This window comes from Terrapene carolina, unplaced genomic scaffold (genome assembly GCF_002925995.2).
Source record: "Terrapene carolina triunguis isolate 2854851 unplaced genomic scaffold, T_m_triunguis-2.0 Scaffold120, whole genome shotgun sequence".
NCBI lineage: Eukaryota > Metazoa > Chordata > Testudines > Emydidae > Terrapene > Terrapene triunguis.
Window position 1 is genome coordinate 12,167,431 of NW_020664471.1, and position 12,566 is coordinate 12,179,996.

Sequence of the window (12,566 nt, forward strand, 5' to 3'; positions counted from 1 at the left end):
GGGAGTGTCTGTAAATAATCCAGGCAAAAGGTTATTAAGGTAGAATCATTTGACTATAAATAGGTTAGTTAAATTTGTTAAGAAACACTCCTGGTGTGTATTTTTTGTTTTGTTTTATAAGTTTAAGATAAGTTAATGTTGTTTTGGGTTATAAAACCAAGAAAATATATTTTTGCCAAACAAAGTAAAGTAGTGTTGTTTAGTTTTGGTATTTAGCATTTAATCCTTAAAGTAATTTAATGCTTTACAAAGTTTAAATTGTTTTAAATGGAAAATTTTAAATCTGTTTTGGATGTTTAAATTAATTTGTTCAAATGTTTAAAAGTTATAATTATAAGTGTGTGTTAGTTTTGGTGGTGTATTTTCTTGCAGAGAGGGCAAATGCAGGATCTTGGACGAAGGTTTTGCAACAGTTTTGTATTGGTAAAATATGTCATGCGGGGGCTGTTGTGGAGCTTTTGCTTAAGAATTTTGTATCACAATCTGGCATATCTGAACTGATTATAAAAGAGCTATGTGCAGCTTCACAGATCTAGTATGTGTGCAGCTTCACAGATCCAGTATGGCCAAATACCCTTTGAAGGCCACTCCCAATCAAAGGACAAAATTCAGCACCCAATGCAGCTACCAGCAGTGCCCTGCTGGCCTAGCTCAAATAAACAGTCATTTAATAAATTACACAATAGTCAGGCACTAACGAAATGTGTTAGGTCTTTTTATATACAGCAGTCCTGCCACTCACTGAAACCAGAGACTGGGTCTGCATAAGAGTCCATCAGAAAAGAACTGCCCTGGCCCCATGCTAAGGAACTCTTATCTGCTGACGAATCCATTAAGCCTTCGGACCTTGCTAAGAAAACAACTTCTCCACCTGAGGCCATAATAAAGCCTCCAACCAAGCAAGGTGATTGTGCTGGTAACCCCTCCCTTGCAGCCTCATTGCCGGACAGCTAAGTGAACTAAGACTACGAAATCTTGAAGAATAGCTTGCGGAAGCTAGCCAAAACTACCTGAAAATGAAGTTTTTAATATTCCTCAGACTCTCCTCCTTAACGAACTTGGGGTGGGGAGGGAAAAAGTAATTTTTTTTTTGTTTTTTTTGTTTGGCCAAGTTTTAGAAAAACAGTAGCCTCTGGTTTGGCCTGTGTCATATTGCAATGTACCTCGGCTCTACATGGTTGCCCATTGTTGTAGTCCCGGTTCCCCAGCTACTCCTCCTCATACCTTCTCCAATTCCCATATAAATCTGTCTGGCCGTGGCCTCAGGGAAATTCAGGTCTCGGAACAACAAATGTGGTATAGAACATCCTAGCCTTAGCAAAAGGGACACTGTCTAAAATTCTGCTTGTAGTCAAATGCAGGATTTCCTTAACGGTCCCTTAAAAAAAATTGCAAACCAATGTTTTAAATCAGCGGTGGCCTAAAACTCTTACCACTACTGTGAAAGTGCCACCCAAGCTGTGGAAGTGGAAAAATACGTGAACATTGTCAAAATAAAGCTGTGACTCTGTTGCATGTACCTTCCAAGCTTCGGAACCGGTATATGGCACCTGGGCTCCAGTGCACTTACTTGTGCCAGAACCCTGGGCGAATTGTCTATGGGACTGGGTTATCCACCGGCAGGTATGGGAAGTCAAACCACCCCATAAACCTAGCCATTTCATCACCACTCCCTATGATTTCGCTGCTCAGCATATCTGGGTGGGTATCGGAACCTAGTGGTCATTATGGCCCTTGGAACCCCCACAGCTATTTTGCCTCCGCAAATTGCATCCTAAAGAGGTGGTTAACATTTTAATTTGGCATGTTGGGAAGGGGAAGCTATAGGTAAAAAATCCCGAGGGAAAATTACTACTTAGTAAGAGCCATGGATGTGCCCTGCCATCGAACCCCACATCCCTATCCCCTTTCACCTTAACTTAACCACTGCACAAGGAAACCGCTTTATTGTATGGCCTGCTAATCCTCAGGTTTATGTAACCCTCCATCCAAGTGTTCCTTTTACAGTTGATTGAACTTCCCCTATCCCTAACTGCTTCCTAAACCTCACTTCTCTACTCAGTGATGCCTATATGGCATCAGAGAAATCTAAATACTGTCCTATGGCCTCTTTTCTAAATAAGGATAGTGATGCCTATATGGCATCAGAGGAGGGAGTTTGTGGAGGAACAGGACAGGGGGGCCTTCTTTCCGATAGCCAAAGTTCTGGGCCTACAGGCCCCAAAACACCTCCAACAGAAGGCTGTCATGATGGTGACCTTTGTGCAGAATAGAACAGGCCTAAAAGCCTGAACCAAACTGCACAGCATAATTCTCTTCCAAATACAGTCAGAAGTAGTAACAGAGGAGGGAATCATAAAGTCTGTTGGAAACTAACTGTTTTAGAAATATGATAACCGCAAAATTGCTAGCTATTGAGACATTGTTTTACGGAAAGATAATCATCTTTGCTGCTACTATTGTTTGCAATATTCTCTAATTCCAGCTATCTGCAAACCAGCCAATGATAGCTCTCTTTTAAGCGTCCCCCGAAAAGCCCCCCCTTAGCCCTTGTCAAAATCCCCCGGAAAATGACATGTACCAAGTCTTAAGAAATGTACCCAAGCCAGAGTTGAGCACCACCCTCGCGGAAACCACCAAATGTCCCCATGCCCAATTACACCCACTTCTTGGAACATTAAGAAAGAGGGCGAGGGGAGGAGGGAAGAGTGACCCCAACCCAACGCCCCAGCTCATGATGAGCGCGTGTTCACCTAAAGCCCGGCTTGTGATTCGTCCCCGAGCTCGTGTCCACTATATGCCCAGCTTATAATTGGTTCTTAATTTCTTAACTAATGACGTATTAATTGTATCATGCTTGTGGTTTTAGTAAATAAAAGCAGCCTGCGTGCTGCTGTTCGGGGTGCTAGCTCCCGAGCTGCACCCCAGTGCGCACTGGTTCGTATTGCAATAAAGGCCTCAGGCTCTGAGTCTGTGAACTAAAATCACTGCGTGGGTGATTCTTGCCACGACACTGTCTTATTATCTATCCCTTTCTTGATGATTCCCACATTCTGTTCACTTTTTTGACTGCCGCGGCACATTGAGTGGATGATTTCAGAGAACTATCCTCAATGACTCCAAGATCTCTTTCTTGAGTGGTAACAGCTAATTTAGACCACATCAGGTTTTTAAAGGGTGTGGGGGGCTTCCGGTCTCCATAGGTAATGGATTGTCTACATTTGCGCTGCATAAGCCTCAGTATATCAGCCACAGCTCGACACCACTCGGGGAGGTAGTGTTACTATGTCGGCATAATGGAGAGCTTACTTCAGTGGGAGACCAATTTAAGCATAGACGCATGCACAACTAGATCAGTGCAAGGTGGTTTATGTCGACCTATCTATGTAGGGTAGACCAGGCCTAGGAGTAGCATTTCTTATTCCTTTCCTGATCACTCATGATCTGGCAAGGATGAGGTTAAAAAACAAAAAGCATGTAAAATCAGTGAGTTAATTTGGTGTCTTCTACAGGCTTTTTTGGTCCTAGTTACAATGTGGTGCTGATCCCTGATGCCAGCTGGAATTTCTCCATGTCTCTGCCCTAAGATGAGGTAGTCTGAGTCACCCTGTCCATCACTAATATTTCTCCATTAGCTGCAGAGCATTGCTCTCTCTTGGCCTTCTCTTGCCTGCATGGTCATGGGTTAGAGACTTTTTCTTCTTGGTACTTTCTTGAGTGTCTGGTTAGATACCTTAGGGGTATCTGTACATACATGCATCTAGTTGTCAATGGATATTCTATAGTACCCATCACTGTAATATCTAAACTCTATTCTATCCCAATAATTTAGCCATTGAATAAGGGCTTGCAACACACCATGGACTAGGAATTTCTTTCCCCAATGGTTTTTATTAACAGAGTCTTTTAGACTAAAAAGTCCTCACTTCTGTAAAGGATTTTTCAAACCATAGATGTGAAGTGCTATTCAATTACTACATACTATTTATTGTGATTTTTTTTTCTTTTGTCTCTAGAAGCAGTTTTCAGAGTGGTCACTGCCAGGTTTGGGAGTGATTGCAAATGTGTTGGTTTCTGAACTGCAACACATTGGTCAGTCTGAATCACAAGAATGTTGTGTTATGACCTTTGTTTTCTGTTCTGTCTTTTCTCATCATGAGCAATATTAGATCTCCATAATGTTAACCACATCTGTGCCTTTTAACCACATTATTTTTGACTAGTTCACCAGAGATTTTGAAAAGATATTTAGAGCATATGATATGACTCAAGTTTCTCTTTGCTGATGTCCACTATATTTCCTGAACCCCCACTGACGAGGTTTAAAATTGTAGACTATCAAACTCTAGGAAATCATGACTTTGTCTGATAATATCAAAGCCTTGGTATTCCACATGATAGCTTCTTTTCAAGATGAAATTAATGTACATGGCACAAACTGCTTAATAATCTCTCATTGGACTGATCAGTTTATAAATTTAATTCCTATTTTGTAAATGGAAAGCTTTGCTGAAATTAAATATGCAAATATGCCTTATTTGACTGCAAATGTTACATCACAAGCTTAATGTATTCTAATAGTCACATTCCATCTCGTACATATCTTGTGTCAGTCCATTATCTGTTTTCAAAACAAGTGGGTCATTGGATGTTTTTAAGGCAACTGTGAGCTGGTGCCAGAATATTTTCTCTTTGTGTTCCTCTGGGCTCCATTTTAAATGGGTTTTCCTTTTCAACAGTTTTCTGAGTTTGCTGAATTTCTGTGACACACTGTTGGATATGAGGTCTTCCAACACAACCATAATGAGAGAATCTTGATTTTCATTCAGGACCTGCTGTTCAGGAAAATCCAGTTCATATTGACACCAGCAGCTGTTTACAAAGCTGGGAGAGAAGACAAAAAGGACCTTATGGCTATTCTCTATGCAATAGAAAATATTACCAAGTACCAGATGCCCCAGTTTGAAATCTCTCTCATGGTAACATATTTTAAACCCATTCATTTCTAGTTTTTCCAGAAAATTCTCTTTAGTCCAACTTGTGTCATTTTCACTGTATAAAATGAAGGCATCATACAACTTATTTTCTGGCCTCTTTTCGCCTTGTTTCCTTTTCACCATGCACCAATTCCAGCCCATTTTTCCAGGGTCCATTCCAGGGTCCATCAAAATGCCAGATAAGTCTGTTATTACTGGCATAGACAATATGGCTATACAAGCTGTAATAACCATTTGAACACCAATGGAACAATGCACTCCTTTTATCTGGTGGAAAGCTGCATCTTAGATTTTCTCAGATTTGGTCTATGGATATATGTATTCACAAACCAGTGCAAGTCACAGTTACAGAAAAAATGTTTCCCTTGAACAGTTAAAACATTGAATTTTGTCAAACGCCCCAAAATGTCTTCCACTATTGTAGTAATGGCATTGTTGCTAATATCTAACTTAATCAAAGATTCTGGAAGCAACCTACTTTGTAGAAATGAGATCTTATTCCTAGATAAATTAAAATATTTCAATATTGGAAGAAATTTTCCAAGACGATCTGAAATCTCTGATACTAAATTTTGACTGATGTCTAGACTAGTGAGCAAAATAATTGGACTGGTAGGATCTATTTGGGTTATTAAATTTCCAGAAAGGTTAAGAGATTCAACTTTCTTCAGAGTTTCATTTAAAGACAACATTTTAAATTTATTCTTACTAATATCACATTCAGTTAAAGCTAGTGGGAAATATTCAGGAAAAAGACCTGTTATTTTATTATTTTTAATTTTAAACACTGTTAAATTGGATATAGATTTAAAACTAGGTAGTATTATTTTAATGTCACTGTTGCTTAAATCCAGATGCTGCAGTGAGGTTGATAAGTCAGGAAATTTAGAAATGGGGTTATTACTAAGGTCTAAAAATAGCAATTCTTGCACATTACCGACAAATTATTGAGAGTTCTACCATAGAACAGTTTGACATTTCTAGATGATTTACTTTCTCTGGCAGGCTTTCTATAGGTGTACCTTCTTGTCTTCTAATATATGAAATTGCAGCAATATGTATACTTCCAGGTTCAGTTTTGTCTACAACTGTTCCAAAGCTGTCTGGATCAGTAGTATAGATGAACTGATTTCCCTGAATATATATCTTTTCTTAATCAAACAATTTTGCACCAAAACTTTTGCTATTTGATTTATGCTTGTGAAAAACAAATAAATTATCTCAATTATTGAAGGGAGACACATAGTATCTAAATTGTTTATGGGATTGTTACTGATATTTAAAAACAAAAGCTTGCTGGATGTGAAATGATAAATGTTTCCAAAATCTACATTGCTAATTGTTATTTTGTTGTAACTAGCATCAATAGACTGTACATTTTCCATTGGAAGAAAAAGGATAAAAAGTGACAAGAGATCAATTTCCAGATTGTTGTGACTAATGTTCAGCTCTAAAATACTGTCCAGCTGATCTTTGCAAAGACTGGCATCCATTTTTTCGTGTCAGATCTTCCTCAGACAGTTTACAGTTTGCACTCCATATTTTGGCATTCGACAGAAAGCATGCCATATCATAGAAGGTGGAAACACAGTAATGTTTTTATCTAGTCTTTGAAAGTCCCGTACGCTTCACCTGAACTTGGAATGAACATTTAACAAGCCAGATGAACCTTTGGAATATTGCAACCCTTCTGCTGACACAGAAGACTTCAAAGCAGTCTCTGATGATCTTTCAAAATATTTATAATGTGGAAAATCTGGGGTTTCATGTATTTGTAAGAATTTAGGTGAGATGCAAGATAAGGAATTTCATGCAACTGGTTGTTAAATGAAAGATTTACAGAAATACAGTTGAATAGATTCTCAAAGGCACCAGATTCAATTTCCTGAATCTGATTGTAGGAAATGTCTAAAACTTCCAGAGCACCAAACCTTTCAAAGTCTTTTCTGATTATTTTTTCAATAATGTTATGTTAGAAATCAAGGACTCTTGCAGTTTTTGGAGCCTGTAATTCAGATATAGATGGAAGGTTTAAATAGGAGTACAGTAGTTAGAAAATTTGGAGCCAGAGGTAGTATAATCTTGATTGAAGAATCCATCCTCCTCATTGAATAAGAAAGAAATTAAGTAGAAATGAAGGACTCTGGTGAGGAACCCCATCCTGGAGAAAAGAAAGGTAAAAGCAATTAGTATAATCCTTTCAACATTACGTTGACCCTTATAGCAATTCAAGTCTTGGTTTACTTTTAATTGTATATATTTTAAAAAGGAGCCAGTTGGGAATATTTAAAAGGAAACACTTGGCAGTGCTCTTGGAACACTGAGAACTTGATTATCCATTCTGTTCAGGCTGGGGTTGGATGGAGTGGAGATGGGCGGTCACAGGACTACAATATTTTATAGTCATTTAAAAGAAGGATGGAAATGTTTCCATGGCACCGTGCTAATTATAACTTCTTGTCATTTTCCAGATTATATCACCCCTACATTTTTCAGGATATATTCTGGCACAAGTGTACTATTTAATTCAGTGGAACTCTTCCAAAAGTAGGGAAGTACTCAGTGTAAGTAAGAATGGCAGAATCTGGTTCTTCACTGCTACATACACAGTGTAGAGGTTATTCTCTGTAATAATACACCCACCTGAAGTTTATATGATGAGTATTGCCAATGTTTCTGCTCTATAACATCATAGTATATTTACACTAAAATAAAACCAAAACAAACTAACTAAAATAATCACCAAAGGACCACACGTCATCTGCAAATACTTCCACTGCCCCACATCTGTTTTAGGGTTCAGTTTAAATTTATGTAAAATCCTCCATTGATTTGTTCTAGCCTCTCTCACAGACCTTGTGCCTTTCCCTGTATCTAGCATTAGCCTCCTTTCTACGCCATTATACAGTCAAACTGCAGATGGTGTAAGTGCCCTCTCTCCCCTGCTGACTCTGCCCTGTTGAATAGCTTCCCTGGATCAGTATAACTTCCACTGTGGTTCTGGGACTAAATGCTTTCATTGGTTTACCACTCAGCCTTTTGGCCTATCTTTTCTCTAATGCCATTTTCAGCACTGGGCTTGTTATTACAAAACAAGAAGTTTCACCCAGGTTGTGTGGGGGTGACTAAGGTTATGACCTTACTATGTAATTTGCTTCTGCTAGTCTCTTAATCTCTTAATCTACAATATACTGTTGCAACCACTTCTAACAGGCACCAGACCTGTACCAGTGAGACCCCTCCAGGCAGCTAGCTCCTGTGCTGGGTAATCCCTGCCTTAATGACGGGCTGAGGCATAGGTGCAGTTTGACTTCTATATTGGGGTGGTGGTGGCTCCAGTCAGGCCAATGGGGCCACACATAGGGTGGGGTGGGCAATTCCGTGCCTGCCCACAGGGGTGCCATTTCAGATTTGGGGGGAGGGTCTCAACTTTATCCATGATTCCAAGGGCTACTTAAACAACTGAAAACTCTAGTGTTTTTGCAGATAATAACTTAGAAATATCTGACAGGAGCATTGTATCTACTTCCTATACCAAGAGAGAAAATTAAATACATATTAGACCCACTCAGCTCTAATATTAACATATTTTGACATCTTGTGGCAAGTCACTTATGGGACACTGGTTCGATTGAAAATTGTAACGCATATTCTTACTCAGATTCTCTTACTAAAGTCAGAAGGGACCATCATGACCATCTAGTCTGACCTCCTGCACATTTCAGGCCACAGAACCTCACCCACCCACTCCGGTAATAGACCCATAACCAGCGATGCTAACTTTCTAATGTGCCAGAGGATGCTCAACCCCCCTGGCTCTGCCCCAGCCCCTGCCCCCACTCCACCCCTTCCCCAAGCCCCCACACCGCCTCCTTCCGGGCCCACCCTGCCCCACTCCACCCCTTCCCCAAGCCCCCACACCGCCTCCTCCCGGGCCCACCCTGCCCCACTCCACCCCTTCCCCAAGCCCCCACACCGCCTCCTCCCGGGCTCACCCTGCCCCACTCCACCCCTTCCCCAAACCCCACACGGCCTCCTCCCGGGCCCACCCTGCCCCACTCCACCCCTTCCCCCATACCCCTGTCTGCCTCTTACCGCCCCGTTCCTCCCCCGAGCACACCCCGCCCTCACTCCTCTCCCTCCCCTCAGTGCCTCCTGCACACCATGGAACAGCTGATCTGTGGGGCTGCCGGCAGGCGGGAGGCACTGTGGGTGGTGGGGGGATCTGGCTGAGCACCCACCATTTTTTCCCACGGGTGTTCTGGGCTGGAGCACCCATGGAGTCGGTGCCTATGCCCCTAACCTCTGGCTCGGTTATTGAAGTCCTCAAATCATGGTTTAAAGGTTTAAAATCAAGTTACAGAAAATTCACCATTTACACTAGTTTAAATCTGCAAGTGACCCCATGCCCCCCCGCTGCAGAAGAAGGCAAACGCCCTGCCCCACTGTCTCTGCCTGTCTGACCCAGGAGAAAATTCCTTCCTGACCCCAAATATGGTGATCAGTTAAACCCTGACCATGTGACCCACCAGGCAGCTATCTGGAAAAGAATTCTCTGTAGTAACTCAGAGCCCTCTCCATCTAGTGTCCTGACTCCAGCCATTGGGGATTTTTGCTACAGGCAGTCACCAGTGGACCACACGCCATTGTAAGCAGTCCTATCATACCATCCCCTCCATAAACTTATCAAACTTATTCTTGAAGCCAGTTAGGTTTTTTGCCCCCACTGCTCCCCTTGGGAGGTTGCTCCAGAACTTCACTCCTCTGATTATTAGAAACCTTCACCTAATTTCAAGCCTAAACTTGTTGATGGCCAGTTTATATGCATTTGCTCTGGGGTCCACATTGATGCTTAACTTTAATAACTCCTCTCTCTCCCTGGTATTTATCCCTCGGATGTATTTATAGAGAGCAATCATATCTCCCCTCAACCTTCTATTGGTTAAGCTAATCAAGCCAAGCTCTTTGGGTCTCTTCTCATAAGGTAGGTTTTCCATTCCTCAGATCATCCTAGTAGCCTTTCTTTGTACCTGTTCCAGCTTAAATTAATCTTTCTTAAACATGGGAGACCAGAATTGCACACAGTATTCCAGATGAGATCTCACCAGTGCCTTGTATAATGGTACTAACACTTCCCTGTCTCTACTGGAAATGTCTCGCCTGATGAATGCTAGGACTGCATTAGCTTTTTTTCACAGCTGCATCACATTGATCATAGGATGACTATGAGCCATCAACCAATACCCCCAGCTCTTTCTCCTCTTCTGTCACTTCCAAATGATAAATTCCCAGCTTATAGCAAAAATTCTTATTAGTCCCTAAATGCATCACCTTGAACTTTGCACTATTAAATTTCATCCCATTTCTATAACTCCAGTTTACAAGGTCATCCAGATCTTCCTGTATGATATCCCGGTCCTTCTCTGTATTGGAAATACCTCCCAGCTTTGTGTCATCTGCAAACTTTATAGCACACTCCCACTTTTTGTGCCAAGGTCAGCAATAAAAATGTTAATTAACATTGGTCCCAAGACTGATCTCTGAGGAACTCCACTAGTAACCTCCCTCTATTCTGTCAGTTCACCTTTCAGTATAGCTGGTTGAGGTCTCCCCTTTAACCTGTTCCTTATCCACCTTTCAGTTCTCATATTAATCCCCATCTTCTCCAATTTAACTCATAATTTCCCATGTGGAACTCTATCAAATACCTTACTGACATCGAGGTAGATTAGATCTACTGCATTTCCTTTGTCTAAAAAAAATCAGTTATCTTCTCAAAGAAAGATATTAGTAACTTTGTTACCACCCCTTGAAATACAACAACTGAAACAATTGTAGAAAAATCTACAATTACTTTCTATCATTGAGGGCTTATCTACACTACGCAGCTTTCAGCGACCAGGCTGTGTCGGTATTTTGTCGGCACTTTTGCCCCGCGAGCGGCATAAGCTTTGTCAGCAGGAAAGCGCTCCTGCCGCTTGCATTGGCAAAACTTTTGTCTTTTGCGGAGGGGGGGGAGGAGGGCTTTTTAAAGTACCCATGAAAGACAAAAGTTTTGGTGACAACGTCGCAGTATAGGCTTAGGCTACTTACTTTTTGCAGTTCACCAGGCTTGGACCAGATCATTTAACTTTAGGAAACATCTCAACAGCCCTTTCTTATCTTAATCACCTGTTAATCACTCTGTTTAAACAAAATTCTGACTCCCTACCTCAGAGGCGCAAGCTGGGAGCAGCACTCTCCTGTCCTTACATTGCACACTCATGCTGCCTCCAAACTCCACCTATGGGCTGAGGAGCCATAGGAAAGGGTCATGAATCTATTGCTGTCCCTGGCCTAAATGTTATCTGGGTTAGTGACTTCAGTGTCTCTCTTAGGGTATGTCTACACTACGGGATTAATCCGAATTTAGATAATTCGAATTTGGGAAACAGGTTGTATAAATTCGATTGTGCGCGGCCACACTAAGCACATTAATTCGGTTTTTAACCACATTAATTTGGTGGTGTGCGGCCACACTACCCCATTAATTTAACCACAGTAATTCGGTGGTGTGCGGCCACACTAACCCTAATTCGAATTAACAAAATCGATTTAGGCGCTACTCCGCTCGTCGAGGTGGAGTACAGAAATCGATTTTAAGTGCCCTTTAATTCGAATTAACTGGCTCTGTAGTGTGGACGGGTGAAGGGTTAATTCGGATTAACGCAGCTAAATCCGAATTAAAGTCGTAGTGTAGACCAGGCCTTAGATCTCAGCCCCTTACGCTGCCCATCCACCTCTGACCGACACCCAGGGACAACCCTGCAGGTCTGGGATGTGCCATGCTGTGACTGTGAGGGGAAGCTGGAGCCTGCCTAGCTCTGCCCTTGCTGAGAAGGGAGTGGCCCCAGGAATCAGCACAAGCCCTGATTTCTGCTCTGCAAATAAAATAACAGAGATGTCATTATTTCAATTCCTGTGTGCGTATGGAGGGAATATGAATTATAATTCATTTCTCTATATTTCTGAGAATTTATTAATATGTCAAATATTTTATTTACTGCAAAAATAAATAATATTTTAGCAAAAAAAATTTCAATTTGTGACATAGGGTCAAGATGACCCACTTCGCAATTTTGATAAGCAATAACTCAGCCACAATGAAACACATCCATCAGTGGCAAGAGCTGCAATGCTAGTGACACCTCACTCGAATATACATCAAGGTTGCATAGCCGGAAATTCACGTAGAGCGGAGATATCACTAGTTGATACATGTCAAACGGTCATTTTAACACATGTTGCAGGTAGATGGTTAAGAATCGAGCAGATACTGTGGAAAATTGTGTTTCTTGGTGCCAAAGAATAAAGAATAATGTCTTTCAGCATTATAAATCCAAAATGTGAGTATCTTTAAGCATTATTAAACCTTAACGTTATTATCGGGCTGTATAATTATGAACTTTTCTTTGTTATAACTGGTTCACATGTAATAAATAAGGTCCATACAAGAAAAGTAACAGCGTTAACGCTTAATAGACTACGAAAGTGATGACACGGGTAACTGTGAGGAAGGGGATTACTTTC

At 41.2% G+C, this 12,566-nt stretch overlaps 1 pseudogene; it reads right to left on the reverse strand.

Moving 5' to 3' along the window:
- Positions 1–4,574: 4,574 nt before the first annotated feature.
- LOC112109539 lies at positions 4,575–7,157 on the reverse strand (annotated as a pseudogene).
- Between the last annotated feature and the right edge of the window lie 5,409 nt (positions 7,158–12,566).